We start from the raw sequence: 12,786 nt of genomic DNA on the forward strand, positions 1-12,786 counted from the left end.
GCAAGACGAAAAGACATAACTAATCTTTCTGTTGCATAACAAGAATACCGCCGTACCAAGCGAGCGCGCGATACGAGAATTCTTCGTTTCGTCCTTCGAGAAAACATGTTCCAAAGAGAAAACATATGAGAATTGTTTTTTGCTGAAACACGCGGTTATCGTGCGACAGATACATTAGAAGATGGGAATATTTTATGAATTAAAGTTGCAATAATTATCATGTAAGGTTCTATATTATTATCAGTAAATATGATTTAGATTAATGGAAAATATAAATTTTTTAATTAGAGTATTTATTTTATTCGATTGACGGCTGCCTCTGATCAACTTGACAAATTTCAATAAAGCATGGATCATTCCTGTAAATCTTTTTACTATGGTTATATAACGTAATTAAATCAATGAAAACGATGCAAAGCGAAGAGATCGAAAAATTGAAATACCTTTGTACCTTGTTCTATTAAATAAAATTTTAATAAGATTAATTTACTTTTATTAGAATATTATCGTTATTTGCATATTTACGTTTAACGCGCTATATATGCATTTGTAATTAATACCAAAGATTTTTAATGGATTTTATTAATTTCGATAATAAAACGTTTAAGACAATTTCACTGTAAAAAAATTCTATAAACGCAGCAAACACGATTAAAAATCAATGTGAATTCCCAAAGAGAAACTACAATTCCTTCCGAAAGCAAAGGGGCGCCACGTGGCGTTTACACATCACGTCAAAGAATATACTTATACTCGTAAAAAAATCGGTAATTCGGTATGCGTAATTAAGCGTCGTGGTACGTGTGGTAAATACACATAACTGAATTCCCACTTTTATATCGGTAGCACAGAAACACGGTTTGTATGACCCTGACTTACTTGAACACGATTCGGCCACTAAAGTGTAGTACCACGAAAGCAGAATACCCACCCTAACCAGTTTCCAACGACCTTCAACTCTGCTTTAACCGCGAATCTTGTACCAATCTTGTTGTACCATTTCTTCTTCTTGCAAACAAATGGACGCGGCACTAAGAATAGAACTTATTGACACTTACGATCGTATTTCCCTATGCAACCTATAAATTTCGTATATTAACGACGAACGTACACGAACATACGTTATTGACCATGAGCATTAGGACTCTTACTGATATTTAATACAAATGAAGATTACGCCAGAAACGTACGATAATTTTGTTGATTTTCTGGCTCTTATCAATACTTGTCATCTTCTTGTGCAATGGGCAAATAACAAACTTCAATCATTTGTTTAAAACCCGATGATATGTATTAGAATTTGGAATGTGATTCCCCGATGTATCTACTGGTTTCAAATATTATTGCATGAATTAATCATGATCTATAAGTTTAGGCAAACTTTTTTTCGTCTGATCTGTACAAGGAGGCTACGTAGATAGTGTGTGCTTCCTGGAACGTGTTGTCGCAAACCTCGTTAAAAAATTGTATAATTTATTACATAACTTACTACATTTTTGTAGATGATAATAGTATTTCATTATCATAATAATAGAATATTAATATCTTCGAAGCATAATATGGAAATTAAATTATATCCTGTCAAACATAAGCAAACACGTGGATACTTTCGAGCGAATAAATCGAATAAACTAGAGTCTCTTAGGATTGTTCCCGTAAGTGTAAAGGATACATATCCGAATACTTACTGTCGATTATGTACGGTACTTTCTTCTTCGAAGATAACACAAGAAAACGACATCTCGTCACCGAATATACATACAAAGAGGAATACGTAGAAGGATCCTAGACCGTGAGATTTTAGAACGTCGCTTTCGATCATCGATCATACAGAAGTGAGAGGAAGAAAAAAGAAGAAGAAAAAAAAAGAAAGAGTTATTTAAAGACGATTTCTATAAAACGTCGAATTAATCGGCATCCTTTTCGATGAATCCGGCTGATTGGGAAAGCAGAAGTTGTCCCGCTGCTAATCCAAGTTCTACACTGGGTTTTAATACCTCGACGGACGAGCTTCCTTTTTATTCCGTTGTATAAAAAGTTGCGTCTAAACGCATTCCCAGAAGTCGCAGTAAAATAAGCTAATTTCCCGTATCTTGATTTTTTTTATAATTAACCGGCTGGAAAACCAGCTGATGCTAATGATGATCGTAAAACGAATCTTCTGCAGACTTGGATTGCATTACGCATGTATAGGACGTAACAAAGTGTTATCAACTTCCAGCATATAAAGATAGCTTAAGAGAGAGAGAGGCGTGCGTAGACTTTGAAATTAATTGGAGTGCGAACTTGTACCACGACGAGGTCAAGGTTCGATAAATTGCTTGGCCGGCATTCAAAATTTCCCCGCGTTTTCTTTTCTCGGCAGACATCGTTTCTTAAACCTGCTCCTCCTTCTTCTTCTTCTTCTTCTCGGTTGTTTATCTTTTTCATCGCGTTGTTAAAAACTGGACATTTTATTGCTCTTACATCATTTCAGACATCGTCGCACGTGTTAAAAATAGTTAAAATGTCTAATTTCTACGATGTAAAGTCGGTTGATCGTGTTCCTGATATTTCAACCTTATTCGTCAAGAAAGATACACTACCAGGAGAATTGTGAAATAAAAGCTACTAAGCTACTATTTTTAACTTGTCAATTCACTAATATTATTACTTAACCAATTACTGTGCAAGAGAGCCTTGATTTCTACTATGAAGTACGATGCAGAAGATATAAAAATGGAAGAATGACAGAGAAGCTGATAAAAAGTTGAAAAGAACACGGCCGTGGATGGATAAAAAAGAAAAACCTATGAAGTATAATGTAATTAAATTAATCAGAGGGATAAAGCAAATCAGTTGCGAAAGACCGTATGTTACAAAACATGTCAACTGTATCTGTTAAAGACGTACAGTTATCCTGATACTTTGTACCTAATCTTACTCGTTACCTTATTCAAAGCGTGTAATCTTTCTCGACAAATGTTTTTGTCATGACTTTTTGCGTGTCTCATAGGAAATAAGGAAAGAAAAAAACCCGGCACTTGAGTTCTCTAGCACAAAGCTCACCTTGATTTTTAGACGGTCAAATTTCTTTTTCTTTTTTATTTTCGCAACTCTTTTCACGCTATTTCTCAATGATGGCTCACAGATCGTTCGAACGATTCTAATAGTCATCGATCAATGAACACTTGCTGTCATTTACTATCGTATAAATGATGCGAGTTTAACTCGACTATAGTCCTCGATTTTTTATGGCTCAATCTTGTTCTCTTTTCAGCAAACAAAAAGACGACCGATGTTTTAAAAGAGATATCGCTAATAGATTGGAACGAAAAACTTCCGAAATTGTTGAACAAGAACCTTTTCAAAAGAAAATCTTAATTACAGATTAAAAATGAATCGAAGAACGTAGGGAGATTAACAAGACGAATGTGTTAATATCTAAATGGAATGATTTTTTTGCGAGGAAAATACTGTTTTCGAAAATTCCCGCTTTTGTTTTGCAACAGTACGTGATCACCCGTATGCGCCATTGTAAATACGGATAAAGTTGACCCGAATGATGCAAGAACCCCGGCTGTGCGTTGTTATTGTTGCGTTTAAACAATATAATTCACGTTCGAAACCTTTCCTCGGATAAGAATGCGCGAATGGCTGACGATAAAGTCAACCTGTGGTCGTGAAAAGTCACTGGAAAAACGCATATTGTTTTATCTTGTTTGGTGTTGTAAAACTAAAAATATCGCAGATTCTTACAATCATCGTTTGTGGGTATTAGAGTAGTGAGAAATGAAACGTTGGATTTAATAATTTTAAAATCGTTCTTCAATTTACAATCCTCAGACCTAGTTGAATTCATATTCAGGAAAAAAAAAAAGAAAAAAAGGAACTAAATAAAAGATCATGATCTTTTACAAATTTACAAAGAATCTTACAAGAAAAGATAATCTATGCCAATACTTGTATTTCATTGCACACATGCATAAATACGCTAAAAGAATTTTGAGAATCCAATTTCTTATTTCGTCATGCATACACCTTATAAACGCAGGTGTACGATTCGTGCAAAGTTAATCTAAATACGTAGTCTTATCTAATTAAGACGATGTATACGAAAGTCAGTAATCTCGATCATTAATTGAATACGTATTTTACCACCTTTTAAATAAATATAAACGAATTCTCGGGTTGCCGTAGACGCGAAAAATTTGGAGAAGCGAACCCTTGCACGTTGAAAAATGTTTATCTGAATAGCATCCTGCGTGTACCGCATTCCTGAAGGAGTATGCAAATTCGTTTCTCACTGAACGCAGTTTTTATCGACGCATTCGAATAAATGAACACGCATACGATATCAACAAGATTATGTGCGCGAGACACTCGCGACAATATTCACGTATAGTCGCGCGTATTTCGAACGTGCCTTAAATTTGCCAAATCGAAAAACGGGTTCATTTACAACTTAAAAAAAGGCTATAACTTTGTCGCGCAACTTAAAAACCGCAGGATATCTCGCACCTTCGGTACAAACAGTTATAATTCGCTATATTTTTAGGATCGATGATACTAATTGAAAGACGTTTGCATAAATTTTTGTACTTTACGATAAAAAACGCCTGAAGCTCGTATGATATTCGCGATAAGATTTTCATATTGAGAAACAGATTCGTGCAATTGAACTAAAGTTATAAATCTTCCAAGTCAGAAGTTTATAATCGACGATATTTGCGGGAAAATATGTAAATTGAAAGGTAGATTGGCTAATGATCGAAAAATTGCCTATTACTCACGATAACTGTATTCATCGTCAATTCAAATGATTATTATTAGAGTACGGACTTTTAAGCACATACTTTTATGCGTAAATTTGAAGGTACAGAAATGCGCATAACCCGCGTCACACATCCTCCAGTGCTATATAAAGTATCAAAAGTGAAGTACCCCTTTTAATGCTTATCATGTAAAACGATTTTCTACCCGGGTTGTGTTTCTCTTAATTATCTTCATAAAAATATGAATCTGCATAAATACCCGCAGTCTATTTGCAAATTGAAGACACACGCCATACGTAAGATGAAATAAAACCCTATCGAGATTTCAAATGCTTAATAAAAAAAAAAAAAAAAAGAAAATATTCGCAGTCTAATTGTCACGTTTGAAAATAAATATTTCTGTATGATTCCGCCTACATTGAGTGACTCGAGCAAAACATCCGATGATTACAGCGAAAATAAAAAAAGGAATAGGAAATGATGGTAAAAAAGTAGTGCGAATTACCGGATCTCCATATCATAAACCTGTCACGTACCCGCGATATTTGTAAAGAAAAAAGTCCACGTATGTATTTCATATGCGCTGGATCGCCCAGTTGAAAAACAGGTTCGATCGCGGCTGAAAAGTGTGCGATCGTCGTGTCGCGAAAAGGCTACGCGAGTCGTCGTGTTTTCGACTCAGGAATCTGTCACTCGCAGCGTTCGCGGCACACCTTGCGGGACACCCTGTACGTATATACGACGGATTAGAAAGTCCTCGTGGAACGATCGACTCGTAAATGCTTCAATCGTTTCACAACGAAATGCTTCGAGGCGTAAGCGTACCGTCTACTATGCAGCCTTTACGCTACACACCAGTGTCCAGACTTGCTATTACGATCTCCCGTGTATTACGATAATGCAACGAACGATCGTCTTTCAATCGAAAGTCATGTTGCCAGACTCGTTGAAATTTCGACGGAAACGCATATATACAAATACACCTGCCTGATCTATCGATATCTACTTAAATGTTATGGAAACTACGAGAACTCTCCATTCATACTACGATCCCTGCTTTCTTCTTCTCTTCTTTTCGTCTTTTCTTTCCTTTTCTTTTCTTTTTTTGATTTCTTAAAGGAATTGATTATGTTTAACGATTAAGTTTCAGTATGGTTAAGTATAACGTACGTATAAATAAACCTACGACTTATCAGTATCTACGTGAATGTTCTAGAAGCTTCAAGAACTCTCCATTCATAAATTTATGCCAACTTTCGTTCATTTTCTGTTCTATTCTGCTTCTTTTCCTTATTGATTAAGGTCAAGTGTAGTAGAATCTCGATTATCACGCGTACATAGAACACACGAGTATTAGAAAATTTAATGTTGATAAATATTGATTTAATATAAAGGCTATGAATGAGATCAACTAGTTTACAATTAATTACGAATTTCTTTACTTTTTAATTTGTTGATCAAATCCCTCGGTGATGTTAGAAAAATTCAATCATTTTAATGATTATACAAAATAATTTCAGGCCAGTCTCGTTCAAATTCTAATTAATTCATACGCTCCTAAATGATTGTGTCAATTATAAATATTTTCTTAAAAGATATAAGACCCTGTTTAATATTAATATTTATGGAATCTTCCAAAGTAAATTATCCTCTATCATACGGAGAACAAGTTATTTGCTTTATCTAAAAAATACAATTGTCCGAACACGTGTGATAACAAAAGTCCTTAAAGAATTGAAAAGGAAACTCGTGAAATCAGAGAATCGAAAGAAACGATATTAATTAAAAGTTTGATGTCTTAAATTGGTTTTGACCAAACTCAGCGTTTACAATGCAATTTTTTACCTGACTCGTAAATCCATTTAAACGAGCCACGGTGCGTTTTACTTTTACTGACTGCACGCTACTGCGAATGCTTTTACAAAGGTCTTCGTTCGAACAATGAGACACGAGGTTAAAATACTGACGTAAATACCGATTAACCAAAGTTGGTTAGACTTTGTACGGCCACGGGAAGGAAAATGAAGGCAGTGATCGATTAAAAAAATGTACAATGACATAAGGAAATGTGTTCAATGCCAGATAGTTTAATTAATGAACTACGGATTTTTATGCATCTATATCCTGTTTAAAGATATAAAAAATGCAGAGAATATTCATGTGCAAAATTATACAAAAAATGCAAAGTATAGTAATCTTCACGATATTTAATAAGGAAAGCAATTTTCTAACCGAGTCCCATTTTTTAAATTACATTCATAATGCTTAGCTATTAATTTTCTGTAGTCTTGTGTACCTTAGCCATTTCAATTCCTTCGATAGGTAGTTTCTTCGATATCACTTGTTGTCATTATAAACTTAATTATTACGAACTGAGAGTGTACATGCCGAAAATGATACACAACTGAAAGCTTCGTAGAGCACAAGAACATATTTGTCAAATGTCTATGACGAATGACGTTACATGAGTAATCTGAATAAATACGAATCATATCAGTCAAAAATATCACGCGTTCTATTCAGAAGCACTTTGCGTGAACGCTTTAAGTATCATGCGTTACCATTGTTGGTGGTTCAAAGCTGCCTTGTTTTTTCAACTGGGACCAAGCAAATAAGTTCCACGTGGAGTCCTTTGTATCTCAATGTCAGTATATCTCACTTTTGTATCCCAATGTTTATGGTTTCTAATAATATCTCAAACGTACGTAAATTTATTTAATATTTTCATCGACAAACGCGATGAATCATCTGATATAAATTGAATTAAACAGAATCCGCCTATTAACATTTTCGTGAAAATTTAAGAATTATTACTAAGAGAATTGGCCGTTGAAGTAAATTTAATGAAGATCACACTTAAATCGAGTCGAAGGATGATGATATCATAGGACAAAATTTAGAAATTCAACATTTTATTCTAATCGTATCGTAAAAATAAAAATTATTCTTTGAATATAGATTTCTCTATTAAAAAAAAAAAAAGCACAAAGAGAAATTTCGACAGAAAATTTCACGATTATATAACTTTGTAATACAAAATATGTAACACTTCACCAATAAATTTACTTTAATACAATGCGACAAAGTGAAAGAGATACGTTTGATTCTATCATACTGAAACCGCAAATGTTTATCGCTTATTCTATCCTTTACTTTTCATTACATTAATTAAACGGTAGGAAATGTTATAAAACTATTGACTTTCAGTGTATTTTCCTCGTGTTTAAGTATATGTTTTATGTTTGAAGTCTGTAATTGGAAGTCGCCGCAAAGCTGAAAAGCAAGCGGAAATAAAGAATATGCGATTGACTTTCAGTTCCTTGGAATCTCGATAGTATTCCGATTAGAATCACGGTTTACAAAGATAATTCAGCGTAGCTGTGTCTAACAGCGCCACAGCTCGTAACACTGTTCATTTGCATTCTTTTGTTCTGTGTCACAATTCGAAACAATTAGACATTATATTAGGAACGAGAGAGTGAGCTTTTTCCAAGTAAAATGATCGACCATAGCTCATAGTTCGACATTTACATATAAAGGATAAGACAGCGATGATTCCATGAATTATGGCAACGATTCCATAGAAATACCGTTTTGCAAAACAGCTGCATTACTTTTTACTGTCTGATAAATTGACGTGGTATACTAGTCATGTAAATTTTATGTATATTTTCTTATTCATAATCTAAAGTATACAAACACGAGGACAACCTTTCCGCGGAGTAAATATAATACCTAGATGAAATTACGTTTCAGAGATCGTGTATAACAAATCTGCCAACAACCGTGTTTTTTCAACGCATGTATACGACCGCTGAATACAGGATGTATCAGTGTTGATCGTGTTTTGCAACAACCTACCAAGTGAAATGAGGAAAACTTGTGCATATATATTTTTCGTTATTTCTTTGATTGCTTTTTAACCAGTTTAACAAGGATGACGAGTTGACTCGTCATTTAGATAGTTACCTTTTTGGAGCCAATAATTCTTTTAATTGAAAATTCCTTATCCTCTTAGTGGTGTTTTACTTTTAGTGAACATAAACTAAATAGTTTATAGTTAACTAACTAAATAGTTAAATATCGTCTATTTATATTTGCAAGGACTAACTGAAATTAATCTGTCTTTATCAAGCTTTTCAGATTCTGTGACTGTAAAAATTAAATTTGATTAGAAGATGATCCCGTTAAGAAGGTTAATTGACTTTAGATTAAACATTTATAATAGTTATATATATGTCGGAGAAGAGTCAGGAACAGGGTTGTGGGCGTTTGATAGACCTCCCTTGGAGTTGGCAATCGTTGTGTGATAACGAAGACGCGGCCTGATGCTACAGTATGGACATTACCGATTCGACAATCAACAGCGGTAATTGGGCACTTGCGATGTTAGCGACGTTGGTCTTAGGTTCGATGACGAATCCACGGTCAACGGGATGAAAGAGATACTTGCTCTAACTCAAACTCACTGATCGTCAGGCGCTGCTCCCTTCGTCGGTGGGATTTCAAGAAAGAATGAATCTTCGTCCCAATGATGCCACAGAGGAAAACTATGATGGGGTGTGTCTAAGGACACGAGATCATCGGATCCGTCTGATATAGCCCTCGTTCCGAAAGTAAGGGAAATTGACGTCGCTGTCAATTGGTCAGTTTGGGACAAAGACTGTCTGTCCGTTTGGAAAATCTTAATTGCCGGAAAACCTCAGGTTTTATAGCAGGTCCTCGGGCTAACTGGACTTGTGCTGTGTACGTGCCTCAACATCAGGTATTCGTTGTCCGAAGGAACCGTTGGAATGTTTTACTGTCAAGTACCTCTATTGGTATTTCTTTTAACGAGGATCATACTATAATTCCACACCTTTGCTAGGCGAAGCGCCCGTCCCGTTGACCGCTGCTACGTTCGGCGACTGATGGTCGCCTTGAGCCCAAGTTTATTATCACAAATCGTAAACAAGTACAATTGGGCAGGATGACGGCAAATTGTTTAATTACGACTGTAAACTTTAATTTTACGGATTTTCCCGAAGTTCCAGAGGGACGGTTCCGGTGTCTTTTCATCTCCGACATATATATATACATACAAGTATTCTTATGTTTTATATTTGATTTGTTACAGTAAATCTTGTTTAATTCTGCTGCGACATTCGAATCTTTAAATTTCTCGTCTTAACCCATTTTAGCAAAGCTATTTCATATTTTGTTCACACCCGGGATATTTTTTAACGTTAAAAAAATACAAATAGATGGAAAATTATCGGTACAACGCAAGAGTACCTATATCAAGTTTTGAATATTTCCGCAAGTCATTTAATAGTTATTTTTGTTCTTGTTTATTCATAAAATAATTAACATTTATTAAAATACATTCAAAATAACTTATCTCTAGTGATATCCATTATTCAACGAAAAAGGTGATATCATTATTATCCTTACTAATATGCCTCGTATGATTTTAAGCGACTTTGAACTTGAAATGTATATCGTAACTTGTGTTGTGTTTTCTTATTTCTTTTTAAATAAATCACACCTATAATAATGCATGCATTTACAAATATTTCTCATTTAGAATCTTAGCCATTAATTTTTTCAAATGACGTTAAACTTGGAATTTCAGATATCTATAACTTACAATTTCTATGCTACATCTTTCGCTATACATGTATGTATCTTTTATTATACTTTTCATGATTCTATATTGATTTAAAAAAGTTGTCACTCTGCTTGTCACTCAGATTTATTCTCTATATAAATCTCATTATTTATCCTAACCTCTTTTCTACCCTAATAATTATAACCTCATATGATTCTTATTTCATTTAATACGTCAACTTGTACGTATATTAATTACACTTGAATAAATTGCGAGACAAATCAAATCAGGAAGCTGAACGTTCATTTAAAAGTCACCAATACACGACGAATTCCAAATTTATAATTCTGTTTAATATCTATGATATAAAGAATGAAATTATATATGAAATATCGTAGCAAATTGCTCACCTATACGTACGTATTACAAAAAAAAGCTATATAGTTTATTTCAGGATTACCATTAAGCCATTCATTATGTTAAATTAGCAGAAATCAAAATAATCAACTGCATAAAGTAAGTAAATTTTACAGTTTCATTATTCGACAAATTTTAATTACTTAAATAATTAGTGTACAACATTTCAAAGAAAAAATGACTTACTTCCAGAAATTTATTTGTCGTAAAAGTATCACACACAAACCATCGTGTACTCCAAGATAAATTTTAAAAGTAACATTTGCGACGTCATCTTCCTTCTATACTTTCGAGATCATAAAGTTTATCTCGAATGTCGACTAACAACAAATTCACGCACAACTATCTAAACCACTAGTAAGATTATCTAACTTATTCACCTTATACATGGATTAAGATGTCGCTATGGTTCCCGAAAATACGAAAAACGCGGCACAGAATTCAATTACATATTCGACTTAGGTAATCCCACGAAACACAATTGACACATTTAAATGTTGATGTTCTTGTAGTTCTAGAATATTCGTATCATTGGATAACGATGTCGTTACCTTACATGATCTGCTATCAAGTCGCGACAAAACACAGATAGCCGATCGTAAAGTTTCAATGAAAACTCGCCTCATGCTCCTTGAGTAGGTATTTACTGGCTGTACCATTCGTTTCGAATTACCGTTATCCGCGTTTGAATTCGGTGATCTACGCAACGAGGATCAAGTGATCGTGATAAATTTACACTAAGTTATAGATCACGGACCGATCGAGTCACGAGATCTCGTGAACTGATTCGCCGGGACCTTTAAATTCGCTTTTATGAGCGTGTCACGTGGCGTTGTAGGTATATATCGGTGACGATTTCACGTTACACTTTCTGCATGTGGCAGGCCACTATTTTCGTTCGTATCCGATTTCTCGCATCAGCTTTTTCCATGGTTACTCCAATGGCGCGCACAGGCTTGGACTCAAGCGGAATACCGATACCCGATAACTTAAAATAAATGAGGTCGCCAGTGATAAATATTAAATAACTGTACATGTGCAGGCCACGGCTTGCACGCGTATACCTGTTCGCGATACCTTTGCTTTTGCTAACCCGATCAAGAAACGAGCAATGAGAGGATGATCGATAATAGCGAATGATCATAAAGAGAAAGGACCCGATCGATCTGATGGTAACTATTCGTACTTTTATACGATCTCAACAAGGATAGATAGATCGAAAAAGAATAAAAAGCTCGCTTACGTGTTAACGGTGTTGGATCGTCGGTTCGTCCAATCGACAAGATTTTCTTTCCTTCTTCTTCTCGAGTTTCTTCCGATTTCTTCGCCGCTCCAGCGCTCTTACTCCTTTCCTCGCTTCTCTAATCGGCTGCGCGCGATCAGAGGTGTCCGAACCGAACGAAAATACGGAAAACGAAAAAGAAACGATTTTCTAGATTTGAATGCTCCTTAGCCACGGGGCAACACTCCTCCCTCGTTTGTATGTTTCCTTCCGTGGAGAAAGGCGTGTTGTTCGTGTTCGAATTTTTCTTTCTCGTTTTCCTCTCTATCTTTTCCTTTTTGCTTCTTCAAGATCGAGCCTCACCGCACGACGACCGCACGAGACCGCGGAGAACCAGCACGCGAAGAGTAAAATCGGTTTTGAAGACGAGAGCGTATGTGTAGCAGCGAGCAACGGCGAAATCAACGAGCTTCGAAAGCGTGGAAAAACGTAAATGAATCTTATAAAGTAGCTACATCCGAACGGTTCGGGGGTTCGGAGACAACTGAGCCTACCGGCGGACTTTGGAATCGGTGAGCGGTGTGTGTCGGTTCGCCGGACTCGCGAAGACTTCTCGAGTTCGAGGCTCCGAGAGTCGTGCTCGTTGTTTTCTTCTGTCTTTCTCCTTCTTTCTATATCTGTATTTCTCTCTCTCTTTCTCTCTCTCTCTTTTGGTACACCAAGTGCACGGTACACGCGCGTTCTACCTTCGCGACGAGTTCGCTTCTGTTCCTCCTGTTTCTCCTTCTGCTCCTTTTGTTCCT

The 12,786-nt window shown here is 35.5% G+C and overlaps 1 protein-coding gene across 3 annotated transcripts in view; it reads right to left on the reverse strand.

Annotated features, from left to right (window-relative positions):
• LOC100746203 (UNC93-like protein) overlaps positions 1 to 12,629 on the reverse strand; it is a 57,526-nt gene extending 44,897 nt beyond the window's left edge. The window contains exon 1 of one of the 3 annotated variants that reach the window (XM_003485475.4): positions 12,005 to 12,629. The gene's annotated coding sequence lies outside the window, so the exon portion shown is untranslated. Of the gene's footprint in view, positions 1 to 10,947; positions 11,262 to 11,312; positions 11,513 to 12,004 lie in introns of those variants that run through there. The other 2 variants (XM_024372282.2, XM_012393863.3) reach the window with 2 other exon arrangements.
• Between the last annotated feature and the right edge of the window lie 157 nt (positions 12,630 to 12,786).

Source organism: Bombus impatiens, unplaced genomic scaffold, assembly GCF_000188095.3.
Source record: "Bombus impatiens unplaced genomic scaffold, BIMP_2.2 scf_0060, whole genome shotgun sequence".
Lineage (NCBI taxonomy): Eukaryota > Metazoa > Arthropoda > Insecta > Hymenoptera > Apidae > Bombus > Bombus impatiens.